Here is an 18458-nt window from a genome sequence, read left to right as displayed (position 1 = left end):
ATTGTTTTTATTTTTAAATTTATGTTTTCATTATTCTTTTGAAATTTTAATGTTTTTCAGAGTTATGATAAAATCTTTTATGCCATTTTTTCAAAATGTTGAAAATTTATCCTGTTAAAAAAAAACAAACAAACAAACATTATTTCAACATCAACACTTTTCGTTTTTACACTATTTTTGCACAAAAAATTGGTTTTCACTGCCATTTTTTAACCTTTTTTTTTTTTTTTTTTTTTTTTAATTTGTATTTTTTTTTTTTTTGTAAGCTGGGGTGGGACTCTCTGATTTACATGTCCATTATGTACCCCTCTACGGGGGAGGGGTAGCCCAAGATTTGAACCCAAGACTTCCGGTTCGGTGAGACTTCATTTCCACGGCCCTTGCCGCTTGAGCTACCCCATGTGGACTTTTTAATTTGTATTTTCATTATACTTTTTAAATTTTAATGTTTTTCAGAGTCATGATAAAATATTTTATGCCATTTTTTCAAAATGTTGAAAATTTATCCTAAAAAAATAAAAAATAAAAAAATAAATAATAATAATAAAATTATTTCAACATCAACAGTTTTCATTTTCATGATTTTTTTTGCACAAAAAATTGGTTTTCACTGCCATTTTTTAACATGTTGAAAATTTAACCTTTTTTTTTCATTGTTTTTATTTTTAAATTTATGTTTTCATTATACTTTTGAAAACTTAATGTTTTTCAGAGTCATGATAAAATATTTTATGTTATTTTTTCATCATTTTTCAAAAAAAAAAAAAAAAAAAATATATATATATATATATATATATATATATAGATATATTATTTCAACAACATCACATTTCATTTTCACAATGTTTTTGCACTATTTTTACAAAAAAAATTGGTTTTCACTTCCATTTTTAAAATATGCACATCAAACAACATTTCCCTTTAAACAATACATTGTGTTACATTCTTTTAATGCTACACAAATATGGAACTTCATGCTTTTTCAAAAAGAAACACTTCCTTGATATTTATTTGGTCCTTTATTTGTAATATGCCACTATTATACTGAATCTGGGCTTTGAGCGCCCTTTGAGGATTTCATTCAAAGTCGAAGCCTGAAAGTGTTGTCTACCTCAAAAGAAAAGCATTTCTCCCTCTCTCATAACGGTCTTTAATGATAACCCATCAACACCCCTTTACCATTTGCGTTATTTGAATTACTTTGGAATGTGTGCTGGCTTTATGGTGGCCACTGGGCTTTTAAATCAAATAATTATTTCCATGCAACCTTTGGATGCATTGTGATGGAATTCACATATTCAATCAACTTCAAAGCATGAACCATTTCCATTTAGACACCCACCAAGCCTCGTATTAAAGAATGTGCCTTGTCTTATGAAGTCGATACCTTATACTTAAATAAGCTTTCTTCCCAACTGATGTCTTTTCAACAAAATGTTTAATTTTGTCCTCTTCATTCAATATGTAACCAAGGAAACTCCATTTAAAAACCTACGAAAAACAAAGCAATAGAATAAATAATTGTTTTATTCAACAAGTTGACAAGTAGGCTAATACAAAAAATCCACTTGAGGTGTATACAAGGAATAATGTAAATAACCAAAGTAAGGCATTGTGAATCATATTAGTCGGACAAAATATTCTTAAATTGGGAAACCAACTCAAAGTTCTAGTAGTTTGATGGGTCTATTAATTGCATGTAATTTTGATATCATGTGATTCCCAAGGTAACATTGCGCTTATAGAGTAAGTTCTTTGAAGTATTGAATCGTTAATAATGTTAGCATAGGGTTCCAAGGATGCAAGGGAAAGATAACATTATTACGACCCTAATGCACACGGTGACATGGTGCAACCAATCATGAACCTAGGGGAATATGATATGCAATGATTCTTACCATGATGCCATGCAATGCCAATGAGAATGCACCCTTAGAGGTATATTAATTAGGTTAATACATGGAGGGAACCATTCTTTTGATAATTTAAGGTTTCTCCCAAACCCTAATATGATCAACAAAATGAAAGCCAACTTGAATTCCTACATGTCCACACAAAGTGCCTCCACTAATTTGCGAGGAATACTATATAAATATAAGTTTCAAAGTCGTAGGGGACTTTTAATGCATCTTTGAAGCAACAAACCCTAACGCAATCATGAGACAACAAGACAAATGAGTGAAATATACATTGCATGAATGGGTGCATCAACGAGGTTTGATAAGAATAGGTCATGGGAAGATTGGCCAATTTAAAATTTGATCGTGTCCCTGGTAGTCTGAGACAAGCAGACAGGGACCCAAAATTTTGAATATGCCCAAAATTGTGGGTGTTGTTGTAAAGGCTACAACAGGAACTCAATTTGTAATACTGGTGTTCACGGCAAGAGTAGTGCTTAGAGTGGCATAGCTACACTTCTGCAATGGCAGAGGGTGTTTTTGTACACCAAGAAATGGCATTCCCACAAAGAATGTTACAACCTGAATGATGTGACAGGACTATTCAATGTGGCACAATTCAAATCATCAACCTTGAAATTGTGCAACTCATGTTGAGCACCAAGAATAGTCGTAGGGAGACTTTGGCAGAGGAACGCGTTTTTGACAAAAACAAGGGTTAATGTGTAGGGAAGGACTGCCAACCTGTGGTGGATAAATGACATGCAACCTTGGCTTAAACTTAAGTAGGTCAGGAATACGTCTGCTATGATACCTTGTTAAACACACACTCAATAATAGGCAGTATTAGGACAAACTTGTGTGATCAATTAGTGACTAGGTAAAAAAAAAACAAACAAACATTATTTCAACATCAACACTTTTCGTTTTCAGGATGTTTTTTACACTATTTTTGCACAAAATATTGGTTCTCACTGCCATTTTTAAAACATGTTCAAAATTTAATGTAATATTAGCTTATATGTAATTTAATAGTTTTTATTAATAGGTTATGATATTAACTATAACATAACTAACTCGCAATTAACTATTTAATTAGATAATATTAGCCCCTTTTATTTCATATTTGATAATTAATTGTTTAATTACACAACTTGTTAACTTTAATATAATATTAAATATTTAATTATATAGTTTGTGATATAAATTTAATACTAACCCTTTTTCATATTAATTAAATACATTACTTCATTTACATATGGTAATAGTTATGAAACTAACTTAAATTAATTATTTAATTAAAATCCTTTCGGTAATTAATTAATTCCTATTAATTTAATATATAATCTTATTTCTCCTACCCCTATCCCATAGTCCTGTCTAGTTAGCCGTTTCCCAGTCAAATATAGCCATTAGAAAGTCTAGTTGCCCAGTCCAATATAGTCGTTACCTGATCTAATACAGTTGGTGGATGATCTGCTCTTCTATTTAACTTGTAGCCAGGATTTGGTTCTTCAACTTGTCCTGACGATGAACCACACTCGTTGGTTCAAAACGCGTCGACAAAAGCATCCCAATGTGATTTACGCCGAAAAATATTCTCATAAAAAAGTGTTATTCTAGCATCAACACTTTTCATTTTCGAGTTGAATTTTCTTGTTTTTGGGTGATTTTTTTGCTAGAGTTCTCGTTTTGAGTTTAGAGTTCCCATTTCAAAGTTTACATTGTTTAAAATAGTACAGACATGTGTGTCTAGTTTCTTCTACAAGCTATAATTCATCTCCTTGAGGGCGACAATTTCATTGTTTCTCTGCAAAAGTTCATTTGTTAAAATATCTTTCTCTTTCTCTACCAGAGATACATTTCAGGCCACGACATGCTCCACAGAAGGTAATTTTAACTTTTTCTTCAACACTCAAATTTCAGTCTCTACCCCTTGCAAGATTTTTTGTACAATAGTTATGTCTTCAGGATATACACCAATTTTTACAATCAAATTCTTCAATTCTTCATCCTCGATGAATAAGGCTCTGGAATTTACCTTTTCCAATTTTAGCTGATTTACAACCTTTCCTAGTAAAGCTTCAACCTTACTAGCATTCGAGGATGTTTTTCTTAGATCACTATAAATTAATTCTTCAGTTTGCCTATACAAATTAATCTTGTTAGGCAATGGAATTTCTCTTGCATTCATAGTCAAGTGCACAGTCCTAAAACCTTCTTTTTCTCATGTCTTACCACCATTTGCCAATTTTTCCACATCTAGTCGGGATTCATGTATTTAGGGAGCATATGGATTTTCCACTCTTATCTTAGAAATAAGATGATGGGGATCATATGACCATTTCTCACCCTGTTGCGACTGCATGCCTTCAAGAATATTCACCACTTCTTCCATGGGTTGTCTATTGCTCACAATAAAAGGCCCAATAGTTTTTGGAAATTTGAATAAAAGACCCTTCTTTGCCGGTATAAAATGAACCTGATCAACATTCAAACTTTTTTCTAATGGATTCCAAATAAAATAATCTCATAGGTACAAATTTGGGAAGTCTATAAGGGGCAACTTCTACTCCATACAGTCTACTCTCAGCATAGTCTTCAAACTAGAACCAATCACCCACTTTAACGTCTTTGATAAGTTGCAGAAGAGATTAGGCCTTCAGAAAATTACAAGGTGGAGGAGATCTATTTATAATGGAGTAAGAAACTGACATGAAAGAAGAAGCAAAATATGTAAATCCTTCATAATTGGCATGACTTCTTAAGTTATCTATCCAATTCACCATTGATTGCCTCTTTTTATGTACACCCATTATATTTAGACCCAAATGGATTAATCTCTCCACATGAGTGTACAAGAAAAGATAAGTCACTAATGATGGGAATCAGAAACAACTAGTAAGAGCTAGGTCCAACAACTGAGAATTAACCCTTTTTTCCCAATAAGCAGGTATATCAAGTACAATCTTAGGTTGAAGAATTAAATTAAACATCCCCAAAATGGCTCTATCAATAACAGTTGTGTCTTCCCTTCCCAAAACCTTAGCAATTATTTGCAAAACTGGTCTCACATCTTCAACAAAAATTTCAAGAGAGAATTGAGTGGACTCTATAGGAAATTATTGTCTTGAAGGCATTAAAAAGAAGCTCATCTGGGCATAATCCTTCGCAGACAATTTTTGAAAAGCTAACAACAAGGTTTCTTCTAAAAATGGGGTGTAAAGTTTAGAAGGTGGAATGGCCAATGCTTGTTGAATTAAAAGAGAAGATACCTGAAAGATGTTTTCACCTAACACGTTCATCACAAAACACTTATGAGGGTAAAGAGCAGAGACTAACCAGTAAATAAACTCAAGGAAAACATAAGTTTCAGGAATTATTGCAGAAAAGAGACCAGACTTTATAACTCCAACATACACAGGAGATTCCTTTTAGTTAACTAAAATATGTCGAAAAATTTCCTTTAAATTCGGGGAAAAAATAGGATCAAAATCATCCCTCTTAGTGTCCATGAGAGGAATGTGGGTGGAAGAACCCGACAAAACAACTTTCATTGACATTCTGAGAATTTTAACAATTGGAAATAATGTATAAAAACCTAGTTAACCAATAGCTAGCAATAATGACTTTGAAATTAAATAGGACAACGATTGTAATGTGCTACGAACACTGGGAATTAAGAATGACAAATGGGAAAATGAGGCTAAAATAGAGCTTATGGGAAAACGAAAAAAAGAGAGGGAAAACAGAGTTAAACGTTGAAGTGACATGTACGGGATGGATGATGTGGTGGAAAATGCATGGTGACATGATGGAGTGACATGGAAGTGACATAGTGATGATGTGGAGAACCACTTTTCCAGGTCACGCTCGCTTGCTACAGAGTTACATGGGTACCTAGCGAGATGGGGAGAACTCGTTGGTAGTGATCTCGCAAATGATCTAGACCATCGATTGATAGACAACAATATTTTTTTGACTATTCTACGAAGGCACCCACGGTCATAACTGTCGAGCTATTTGTGGTGTTGGGTTGGAACCATCAGAGGGTCTCAACATGGAAATTAAGTCTACCAGATGAATTAGCCTACCATTTAACTATATATATATATATATATATATATATATATATATATATATATATATATATATATATATATAAACAACTCCGACAGGGTCCCACAGATTCTTTGTACTGATGTTGCATCATACTCAATAATAATGTTAATCTGTCGTTTATTAAATCAAAATCTTAACACTTATTCTAGATGTTGATTTTGATTTTTTTGTTTTTTGAAATATATAATCTTTCTTTTTCACAATGTTAAAACATAGTGAAAAAAGCGCTACAACAATACCCTTGTATAGTCCTTTATGTGGTGCATTGTTATCATCTCATGTACAGCTTGTGCAGGATCTATGGCCTGATCCAAAAGGTAATTTATCAACTAGTGAAATATCCAAGGCTTTGTCACTGTCCATAGATATGAAAAGATCCTTCTGAATAATGCCTCTTCAGTTAGAAAATTCCAAACCTTTTTTAATGGCCACAAGTGTTTCCCCATTACGATGTGCACCAATAAGTGAGCTTTGGGTACCATATTCTTGGTGAGTGTGACTTTTGTCAAGTCCATGGCCTCATAGGTTGATATGCAATGCTCTGATTGATTGTGAGCATTTCCTTTTACTTTGGTGATTTAGGTCACATTTGGTCTATGAGGTGCCTTTCAAGGATTTCCAACTTTATCAAATTGAGGCTTATATGATCCATATCAAGTTTTTGAGACTGGTTTTCGGTGATAATCACATCAAAATTCATTTGTCGACGCGTTTCGAACCAACATGTGTGATTTCCAACTTATTCACCAACTGAGGTTATTGCGGAAATTCTTGTATCTCTATGTGTCCTTAGGGTTAACCCCATGGATGGAGGTTTTCATGCAAAATATGACCAAACTACTTCTATGAAGGATGGGGCTAAGTTTTATGTCCCATTTACCTCTACTCATGTACTTTTACCTAGCACTAGCTTGCATTCATCTAGTGACATATTGATAAAACATCTATGGCTGTGTGAAAAGCCTTCCACTTGTCTTTAACTGAATATGTGGCTCGGCTCAAGTTTTCTTTTGCATGTCACATCTTCATTTTATGTTGTTATGGGACTTGAATCCATATTCATACTCAAAAACCATACTATGCCCACTAATGGGTTATTTACAATTCCTTGTAAAATGTTGTTTCACACTAGTTCCATTATATATCTTCATCTTTCCATTATCTCACCCCTGCTCTGCATCATCCTTCTAGGTATTGATAGTATTATCCCCACATAACATTCTTAATCCATCGCATTGTTTCATGGGATGAAAAAGAGCATAATAATATATAACAAAAGGAGATAACTCATATGATTATTCCTCGTCACTTGACTAAGAGAAAAAAATGCAATGGGAATTGGGAAATTCACATTTAACTATGGGTCACAAATGTGGCCTTGAATTCCAATCGCACACCACCTAATGATGTAGATCATAGTGTAAACATGTTAGTTCAAGTCACAATTTATAAATTCTAGCTAAGGGGAGGTCACAAGGTAGCAGAATCAGCGAGGTCGTGAGGACTGTTGGCTCCCTCAATCATGGTCATGTGATTCGATGACTAGTCATATTCAGGAACTGCACCCTATGAAGGTTGTATAGCCACGTCCCAATACAAGCTTCACTTTCCATGTGCAAGTTGAAGCTATCCATACGACTCTGTGACCAGTGTAGAAATGTGATTGGTTGAGGGTTTCACTCAAGGATTACGCTATGATGAGATGAGCCCAAGTGCTCTGTGACTATCCAACTCGTCTTGTTGCTCAACAAAGAAATCATACCTAGTTATTTTCTTCCTGGTGGATCTTAATTCCTTCTCGGTTATATCCCTTTCCTTTTTCTTTTGTTTCAATTAATGCCCCATATAAGTTGTTTCATGGTTAGCCCCTAAAAAATTCACAAATGCAGACACAATTTTTCCTCATGGTATGTGTGAAAATTCATCACATGATATAACACATTTCATAATCAACTTCTCCATTCAGTAACAACACTTCCTATAAATTATGTTGGGTCATCTCCAAACGCTTAAATTTCGCATAGCTTCTAATTCACTTTAATAGTGCTCCTTGTAGACGTGGTGTGTTATCATGACTTCTCAATATTTAAGAATGTTCTTGTTATTGTGGGTGTTCAGAGTAATGGTTGTTCCTTACAGTATTTATGTTGCACTGCTTCATTACCACTAGACCCTTAATCATTAAAAGATTGCATGTTTGTCTTCCCCTTACACGAATGATATTCATGTCTGTTGATTCCATATATGAGGATAGGTTTCCCACTGACGAGTAGCTCTTTTGGCCTTATCTATATTTTCCAGATGCCAACTTGGAAAGCTTCACAATCTTTAAAATTCCAGATGGATCTTCCAGCATAACTACAAGTACATACAGGTGTGGATATTCTACATACCACAACTCTTACCTTTCAGTCTATCCATGCAGTAGTCCACAACCCCATTAACCACTATCTGACATTATGCTTCAACTAACAATTTAACCAGATAACCGCTAGTGATCTCAATCTTCCAATAGGGACCATCACTCCACCCCATCATTTGAACAACCAATGCATTTTTTTTAGAGACAAGTTGGTAGTAATGTTCAGTTATCTCATATTTTGTAGGAGGCTTGTTGTCCTAGCCATATGCCACAAATTTCGTATTTATCCAAGAACGAAATGTTGAATCGACTACTTCAAAGTGAAAAAATACACAACGACCTATCCATTCTACAAGAGGAAGGATGGGAAGTCACTCCTTTGGAATGCGACCAAAACCATCGCAAACCAAAAATGTGAATTGGGGAGCAGGAATGTGACTTGAGGAATGAAATTGCATTCTATTGCATCTTGGAGCCTGGCAACAACTTTTGAAAGCATCAATTTATCATAAAGAGCCTTGAAACATTTTTTCTTCTCTTGCCCTTTTAGTGATCTTAGTTATAACATGTGTTGGCACCATGTATTTTCTAGGATGTCCCATGTGGATGAAGGCCCAACGCCCCTTGATTAGATGTGAACCCATATGGCCTTTTGGGCATCCAAGAGATTCGAGCGATGATCTTTATGTCATATGTGTTGGTCACATTACCTTACCTTGTGATGCATGCACATAAAAAAACATTTCCCTTTGAACAATACATTATGTTGCATTCTTTTAATGCTACAAAAATATGGAACTTCATGCTTTTTCAAAAGGAAGCGCTTCCTTGATATTTATTTGGTCATATATTTGTAATATCCCACTATTATACTGAATGGTCATCTTGGCTTTGAGCGCCCTTTGAGGATTTCATTCAAAGCTGAAGCTTGAAAGTGTTGTCTACCTCAAAAGAATAGCATTTATCCCTCTCTCATAATGGTCTTTAACGATAACCCATCAACGCCCCTTTACCATTTGCGGTTTTTGAATTACTTTGGAGTGTGTGTTGACTTTATGGTGGCCACTGGGCTTTTAAATCAAATAATTATTTCCATGCAACCTTTGGATGCATTGTGATGGCATTCACATATTCAATCGGAACTTCAAAGCATGAACCATTTCCATTTAAACACCCACCAAGACTCGTATTAAAGAATGTGCCTTATCTTATGAAGTCGATACCTTATACTTAAATAAGCTTTCTTCCCAACTGATGTCTTTTCACCAAATTGTTTAATTTTTTCCTCTTCATTCAATATGTAACCAAGGAAACTCCATTTAAAAACCTACAAAAAAACAAAGCAATAGAATAAATAATTATTTTATTCAACAAGTTCATAAGTAGGCTAATAAAAAAATCCACTTGAGGTGCATACAAGGAATAATGTAAATAACCAAAGTAAGGCATTGTGAATCATATTAGTCGAACAAAATATTCTTAAATTGAGAAACCAGCTCAAGGTTCTAGTAGTTTGATGGATCTATTAATTGCATGTAATTTTGATATCATGTGATTCCCAAGGTAAGATTGAGCTTATAGAGTAAGTTCTTTGAAGTACTGAATTGTTAATAATGTTAGCCTAGGGTTACAAGGATGCAAGTGAAAGATAACATTATTATGACCCTAATGCACACGCTGACATGGGGCAACCAATCATGAACCTAGGGGAATATGATATGCAATGATTCTTACCATGATGCCATGCAATGCCAATGAGAATGTGCCCTTAGAGGTATATGAATTAGGTTAATACATGGAGGGAACCATTCTTTTGATAATTTAGGGTTTCTCCCAAACCCTAATATGATCAACATAATGAAAGCCAACTTGAATTCCTACTTGTCCACACGTAGTTCCTCCACTAATTTGTGAGGTATACTATATAAATATAAGTTTCAAAGTCATAGGGGAATTTTAATGCATCTTTGAAGCATTAAACCTCCAAACCCTAATGCATTCATGAGACAACAAGACAAATGAGTGAAATATACATCACATGAATGGGTGCATCGACACGGTTTGATAAGAACAGGTTATGGGAAGATTGGCCAATTTAAAATCTGATCATATCCCTGGTAGTCTGAGACAAGTAGAGGGGGACCCAAAATTTTGAATATGCCCAAAATTGTAGGTGTTGTTGTAGCGGCTACAACAGGAAGTCAATTTTCAATACAATTGTTCACGGCAAGAGTAGTGCTTAGAGTGGCATAGCTACACTTCTGCAATGGAAGAGGGTGTTTTTGCACACCAAGAAATGACATTCCCACAAAGAATGTTACAACTTGAATGATGTGACAGGACTATTCAATGAGGCACAATTCAAATCATCAACCTCAAAATTTTGCAACTCATGTTGAGCACCAATAATAGTCGTAGTGAGACTTTGGCAGAGGAACGAGTTTTTGACAAAAACAAGGGTTAATGTGTAGGGAAGGAGTGTCGACCTATGGTGGATAAATGACATGCAACCTTGGCTCAAACTTAAGTAGGGCAAGAATACATCTGCTATGATACCCTACTAAACACACACTCGATAATAGACAGTATTAGGACAAACTTGTGTGATCAATTAGTGACTAGGTAACTAAAAATGTTAGTCACCACAACTTTTCTAAGTGAAATACTATAAAAAAGAACAATATTAAGTGACCCAAATAAAAGTGACTAATATAAATGACTAATTTAGTCCACGGTTAAAATATATGAATTGATAATAAGTAATACAACTAAAAATGACTAACATGAATAACTAATTTAGTTTAGGACTAAAAATATCACTACATAACAAGTACTACAATAATACGAATCAGACATTTATGTTGGTCATTTCAATTGTGCCACTTCAACCATCTGAACTTACAAGTGATATAGGGGATTCAAAAGTTGTTATAGACTGGATGAAAGATTATACTTCCGAAAACATTTTTTTTATTTTAGTATTTTTATTTTTATTTTTTATTCTGATCGAGTCAACATGTTTATAGGAAATTATATTATATTACAACATCTCTACCATACCAGACTTACAAGAACCTCTCGGTGTAATTAGTGCAATAGTAAAAATTAACCAAAACATAAACTAGAAATTTCATAAATTTACAAATGTAATCAAAATGTAAAGTGTGTAAATTTAAATTTGTCCTCTTTCTATACTTGTGTTATTATATATGCTTCTAAATTTTACTCTATATTTTTTTTTGTGTAAGCTTGTGTTGGGAATGGGTCCCTTAGGGTAAAGTTTGGGATTAAAAGCCCAAGTTTGGGGCTAGAGGCCCAAGTTTTGTGTAAAGGAATGTAAAGTCTCTGCATTGTGTGGTTGCGGAGCGCGCAGATGTCAAGAGTCAATAAAGGGTTTCCACCCTTCTTTTGTGTAAAAACATGTCAGCTTTAGAGATCTACCGGACCATGGGATTGTATAACAAGGAGGTCTTATAAGAGTCTAGGATAGTAGAGTTCATAGTTGATAGTTGATGTTAATGAATGGAATGGGTCTATGAGAGATAGAGCGAAGAGTATTAGCGTAGGAAGAGGCTTTGTAGCTGAGTGCACAGAGGTCTAGGGTAGAAGTCTACAACTGAGTGTGCGGACCCCTGCAGTTGTGTGCATAGGGTAGTCAGAGTTTGTACTGGATATTTTAATCAATAATAAAGAGGAGTATTCTGACATTACCTATGTATTTTACTTATGTTCATTGCATGCGATTATGTTATGATGAATACTGGGTTTATGTTTTAATGCTACTTTGATGCGCGAATCTATATGTTTCTCTATTTTATATGACCGCAAGTAGAGATATATGTTTATGTGAAGTTAACCATAATTGCATGTTAAACTAACCAATAATTAAGTGAATCTGGGCAAATACAGAAGTAAGAGTAATTACAGGAGAGCGCAAGTACCTGATCTATCTATTTAGGGTCCATGAAGGATGATCGGAGGCTTTCGTAAAGACCTCCAGGACGAATAAGAGAAATACTATGATAAGCCCTAAAGGGCTTATGAATCTGCACGAAGGAAGGTTAGGGAAAATAATCGACATGACAACCATCTCAGGGTGCAGAATCTTGGTTCCTGCATCCCCCCATACTGCTTCAGGTGAGACTTCAATCCGCGCTTTGCGGATTGATGCCGAAAGGGTCAGTAGTGTAGGGATTTTCTTGGTTGCTTAATGTTGAACCTGGGTCAGGGCCCATTAAGCCAAAAAATGGTTTTGTTGCGGGGATCGAGATCTTCATAATGAGATGTGTGATGTTGCATCATTGGAATCCAACTAATAAGGAGAATAAAGACTGGCTGGATAGAAATATCCATGAATTCGTGGCGCAAGAAAACAAGAATATGAGATTGACGAAAGAACAGTGGTTGGACAGATATTTATACACAGAGATACACAAAATCTTCTTTTGTTCCTTCCTGGTTGAATTATATGAGTGGATCGCGAAATTGGCAGACGGCCATGGGAGGTGGAGGCTTGACAGACCAATTGTCTAGACACCAGATTTGGTGTGACAATTGGAAGCCTATAAAGATAATATCGTGTGCGGTGTCGATCATTGTCTCGATCACCTCATAGGAGGATTTGTGACAGAGTTCGCAGTCGATACTTCAGTCAGTTATAGCAAAGCAGAGTGGCGCTTCTTCAAGGGGCCGCGAGTTAAGTATTTAAGGTCTTTAAATACTTGGATTAAGATGTTATTGTGTGAAAAGTGGGTTATGCAGTTGCCTTGATATTTGGAGCTATGCGAAGTGGAAGAAATTTCATGGATGGAGGAAGAAAAGGCCCTAAATATAGCCCGCTAATTGAGCCTCCTCTGAGCGACAATGAAGGAGTAGTACAGGCTTCTCCATTGAGCGCTATTCAGTGGATAAGACAACGATTTCCGTGAATACCTAAACTGCCTCCATCCTCACTTCATCCATCCACACCGCCTCCATCCTCAACTTCATCACTTACCCCCTCACCCCCACCGCCGCCACCTCCACCATTGTTCAACATGGCGAACTTTGTAAAGCTACCTGTGTTCAAGGGCATAGGAAATGAAGATCTGGACCAGTTTTGGTTCGTCGTGAAGGCTGTATGGGAAGCTCAGGGTATCACGGATGATCAAATGAAGAAAGCAATGTTGGTTAGTGCTTTGCAGGACCACACACTAACTTGGTACATTAAGTATTGCACTGATAATCTGACGTCCGCATTGGCCGATATCCAGACTGCGTTGAATAAGGAATTTAGTACACTTAAGTCTGAGGCGGAATCAATTGTCGGATTTAAGGAGATCATGATGAAGCCTGGAGAAACGCCTTGGGATTTGGATCAAAGATTGAAGTGTATGATCTGTGAAGCCAACATGAATCTGACTGATGGGCAACACTGCAAATGGTTTGTGGCCTCGCTCCTGCCTCACCTAAGGGTTGTGCTATCATAACAGAAGATCGGGACCAAGGCAGAACCTCTGGAAATCATGATAAGATTGCATGAGACACCAATGTAGGATGCTAATATGAAATATGTAGATTCACGCGCAGTTGCAGAACCTTTGCCTCGAAACGCAAAGTCTAAGGAAAGACAGAACAACTCGGCCAGAGGCACATGAAGAAGTGTGGTGCCTAAAGTGCAAAATCCAGGGGAACGACAAAGATCACTGTCCTGTTTTCAAAATTATGTTGCATCAGGGAGACCAATGCCTCTAAGGCTGGAAGCTGCAATAGGGCCAAGTACAAGGCCCGCGCTATGGTGTGCTATCTGTCAGGTAGCTACGAAACATGCGACAAACAATTGCCATTTGCTGCAGAAATTCGTACAGACACCGCAACAACTCTTCTGTAACTTTTTTCAATTTGTGGGTCATGGTGAGCGCAATTGCCGAAGTTACGAATTGATGATGGATAGGACGCCTGCATACAGGGTGCAGGTTGAAACAAAACCCCCAAACCAAGGCACTGGAGGAGCATGAGGCGAGTATTAGGGGCGCAGCCGAGGCCAAGGTGGAGGAGGACCAGGTAGGGGTCGAGGGCAGATTAGTTTTTACAATTGTGGAGGACCAGGGCAATATGCGCGCGACTACCCGAATCTGACGCAGCTGTCATGCCGCTATTGTACTTAGTTTGACCATGCGATGGAGGATTTCCATATCTTGTTAGCAAAGATACGTGAGAAGGGGGTGCAACCTCAACAACCAACTCAGAACCTACAGTTGATGAGGGTCGAGCCTCGCGAAGAAGACCCCAAGGTAAATATTGAGTTGTGGAGTGGAGTGATGACGGGTGAGGATAAGGGGAAGCAACTCGAAGAAGGAGAGTGGGTCTACAAAGCACCAGAAAAGGAGACCAGGTTTGATCTAGAATGTGCAAAAGTAAAATTTATGGAAGCAAAGAAAAGTTTCTCCCAGGCCTTTAACTCAGGGAGTCAGGAGAAACTGGTTGAAGAAATGGACCCATCCATGATTACCACATTCTTAGAAACCTGTATGAAACTGCTCCACGATATTAAGGTGGTGAAGGGACTGCAAGAACTAATCAATAGGTTTGTTGGCAAGGGAAATAGGTGAATCTGACAGTAGAAAGATGTATTGCACAAGACTGCAAGAGCTCTTACACATTAGATTCAGATGAAGAACTGGAGCACTGGCAAAATCGATTGCATTAAGTATATACGTTGCACTGTAATATGATGACCAAGTCATTGTGTTATGTATCATCAGAGGTAAGAAATATGCCTTACTATGATGGGTTAACTGATGTTGACCACTTTTTTGATGCATTTGAAAGGGAAGTACCAAAGAAGCATCGCTTCCAGGCATTAGATTGGGCGCTGCGTGCTACGCCCGCAAGATGGTGGGGTATGCACAAGGATAGTTTTGATGATTGGCGTGAATATAAGAGGATGATGAGGATATGCTTTGGTCACCTGAAGGTGCGATTAACAGAAAAATATGATGGGAGAAATGATCCATTCGACCATTTAGCCAAATGGAATGAAGTGTATGGAGAGAAGCCTCAACCAGAATGGATCCATCTGTTTTGTCATACCTTGGATGTTATACCAATGAATTGGTACTTGGAGACAGAACTCCACCATGGCACCGAAGAATGGGATATCTTGCGCCAAGGATTTTTTATGACGTTCAGTTTTGAGGATGGATTTGAATCTATCGATGAAGCGTTGCAGGAGGTTAAGACGACAATTTTCAGGATACCGCAAGATCCTCTAGATTTGATTCAACCTGATTAGACCACCCAGTTGAGCCACGCACTGTAGTGCTACGATGTCACAACGGAAGAAGAAGACGAAGACCTGAGGAATATTAATATTCCAGAGACTGGGGGACACCGTGAAGTTGAAGGACCACAACTATAGAATCAAGACATAACTGAGCCACTCAAAACTAGGCAGGTGAACATTGGCACAGAGGCAGAGCTGAAGTTTGCAAATATTCGGGACTACTGGGATGATGCAACAGTATATAAGGCTGAACTACTCCACGAATATCAGGATCCATTTACCACAAAGTTTTTATATCTAAATGGAATAATAGGGGACCTAGGTGTCATGAAGATCACCCTAAAACCAGATGCAAAACCTTTGAAGCAAAGACCTTATTGCCTCAATCCAAAGTATAAAGAAAGGGTTCGCTTAGAGTTAGAAAAGATGCTCGCGCCAAGTATTATTGAACCAGTGGAAGAATCTGATTGGTTAAGCCCAATAATGGTTCAGGAAAGAAGTAGAAGGAACAAATAAGGATATGCGTAGATCTCAGGAAGTTGAATGGTGCATGCGTGCATGATCCCTTCCAAACTCCATTCACAGATGAGGTCTTGGATAATATTAGCAGCTAGGAAGCATATTCATTCATAGATGGGGTCTTTGGGTACCATCAGATCAAGATCATGCCGAAGGATAGAAGCAAGACGACCTTCGCGACTGAATGGGGATACTTCCATTATACGGTGATTCCTTTTGGGTTGAAGAACACGTTGGCGACATTTTCACGAATAGTCATTACGGCGTTCAAGGATTTCATTCATAAATTTTTGGAAGTATACTTTGACGATTGGACAATGTTTAGACTAGTGAAGCTCCATGTGGCAAGTCTACACTTGATGCTAGATACATGTCGAAGGTACCAGATCATGCTTAATCTGAAGAAATGTTTGTTTTGTGTCCCTTTTGGGATCTTGCTAGGCCATGTGGTATGCAGACAAGGCTTGATGGTAGACCCTGTGAAGATCGCGATCATAATCAATTTGGAGGTACCAAGGAGTGTGAAATAGTTGTGCACAACGTTGGGGCATACGAGATACTATAGGAAATTCATCAAGAGCTATGCCCAGATCACCACACCAATGGAAAAACTGTTAAAGAAGGATGTTACATTCTATTGGAATGAAGAATGCTAGAAGAGCTTGGATGTGCTAAAGGAGAAAATGGTCACCGCGCCAAGCCTAGTCTTCCCGTATTGGAAGAAGGAATTTCATGTGCATGTGAATGTGTCATGTATTGCACTAGGAGCAGTACTGACACAGGCCGGTGAAGGGGACTTGGATCATCCTATAATGTTCGCAAGTAGGAAGCTGTCCAAAGTTGAGAAAAAATATTCCATGATCGAGCGCGAAGGACTAGCTATGGTGTACGCGCTCCAAAAGTTTAGGCATTATTTTTTGGGTGGGAATTTTAAGATGTATACAAACCATTCGACATTAAAATACCTGGTCAACAAGCCTATGTGGGGGGAAGATATGCAGGTGGTTGTTGTTGTTCCAGGAGTATGATTTTGAAGTTATTTTGAAACCAAGACGCTTGAATGCTGGATCAGATCATTTGTCACACATTGAAACAGGAGAGGAACCTACAAATTTGGAGGAAGGACTACCCAACGTGTAGCTCTTTGCAGTACGTGTCGCAGGCAACCACTTTGAAGATATTATACACTTCCTAATGACACGTATGGATCGGGAAGGATATACAAGCTAAAAGAAGAAGGAACTGGTGGTGTGCGCGACAAAATTTTCTGTCATTGCAAGGAACTTGTACAAAATGGGATCAGATGAAATATTGCGACGTTATGTGCCAATGTTTGAATGAAACAACATCCTCACTGAGGCTCATGGGAAAGGCGTGGGAGGTCATTATGCAGGAAAAGCAAAAACGCAGAAGATTCTACGCGCTGGGATATGGTGGCCGACGTTGCATAAGGATTCAAAAGAGTATTATAGGGCATGTGACACATGCCAAAAGACGAGCAGACCCTCACACAGGGATGAGTTGCCGCTGAATCCGTAGATATCGCTACAGCCCTTTGAGAAGTGGGTGATTGACTTTGTATGACCAATTTAGCCTCCAGGGAAGAAGACGGGTGCACAATACATCATCACCATGACTGAGTACTTAACTATATCGGTGGAGGTGCATCTTGTGAAGGACTATACAAGTGCCACATCAGCCAAATTCATCTTTGAGTACGTACTGACAAGGTTTGGTTGTCCAAAAATTCTAATGAGTGATCGCGATACACACTTTCTCAATGAGACGATCAGCGTGATGACGGAAGAGTTTTAGGTTTACCTTCAAAAGAGCACACCCTATCACCTGTAGGCTAATGGAACAGTAGAAGCTTTTAATAAAATATTGGAGAGCGCACTCACAAAGTCTTTCAATTCTCAAAGAAATGACTGGGATGTTCGCGTGCCCACAGTGCTATGGGCTTATAGAATGACATGCAAGAAGTTGACTGGACAAACCCCGTTCATATTGGTTTATTGCGTGGAAGCCGTGATGCCGATGGAGTACATTGTACCTAGCCTGCACATAGTGTCATTCACAGGAATGGAAAATAACGAAGCCCTGGAGGAACGGCTCGCGCAACTAACAGAGCTTTGAGGAGGACAGATTTCTAGCTAGATTCCATCAACAGGTTCAAAGGAGCGCGAAAAGGCATGGCAGGATCAACACATCAAACTGCACACCTTCAAGGTAAATGATTTAGTTATATTATATGACAGCAAGTTTGATAAATTTTTAGGAAAATTTCGGATGC

This window comes from Pinus tabuliformis, chromosome Q (assembly GCF_031772625.1).
Source record: "Pinus tabuliformis cultivar Carrire ecotype Pingquan chromosome Q, CPIR1, whole genome shotgun sequence".
NCBI classification, from domain to species: domain Eukaryota; kingdom Viridiplantae; phylum Streptophyta; class Pinopsida; order Pinales; family Pinaceae; genus Pinus; species Pinus tabuliformis.
The sequence above is the reverse complement of the archived record's forward strand: the minus strand, read 5'-3'. Positions refer to the sequence as shown.